The following is a 243-nucleotide window of genomic DNA, read 5'->3' as shown; positions in this document are numbered from 1 at the left end:
GCAGCCGGGCAATTTAATGTATTCGCCAGGGGGGGGGGCGGGCTGAAAGGGGTTTTTACCCCCCCCGCCATAAACTTTAATGGGATTCCGGGCTGTTGCACGGCACGGACATCTCGCCTCTTGCCCGAGCATCCTTCCCCTTCCTTGGGCTCCACTTCTACTACTCTCTGCTTTGCCAGAGCTTCTGCCCAAGCCAATGAGTGATTTCTTTCTCTTGCCAATGTGCCATCACCCCCCCCTACC

The sequence above is a fragment of the Calidris pugnax genome, unplaced genomic scaffold (genome assembly GCF_001431845.1).
Source record: "Calidris pugnax isolate Ruff unplaced genomic scaffold, ASM143184v1 scaffold114, whole genome shotgun sequence".
Lineage (NCBI taxonomy): Eukaryota > Metazoa > Chordata > Aves > Charadriiformes > Scolopacidae > Calidris > Calidris pugnax.
Note: the sequence above shows the minus strand (reverse complement) of the source record.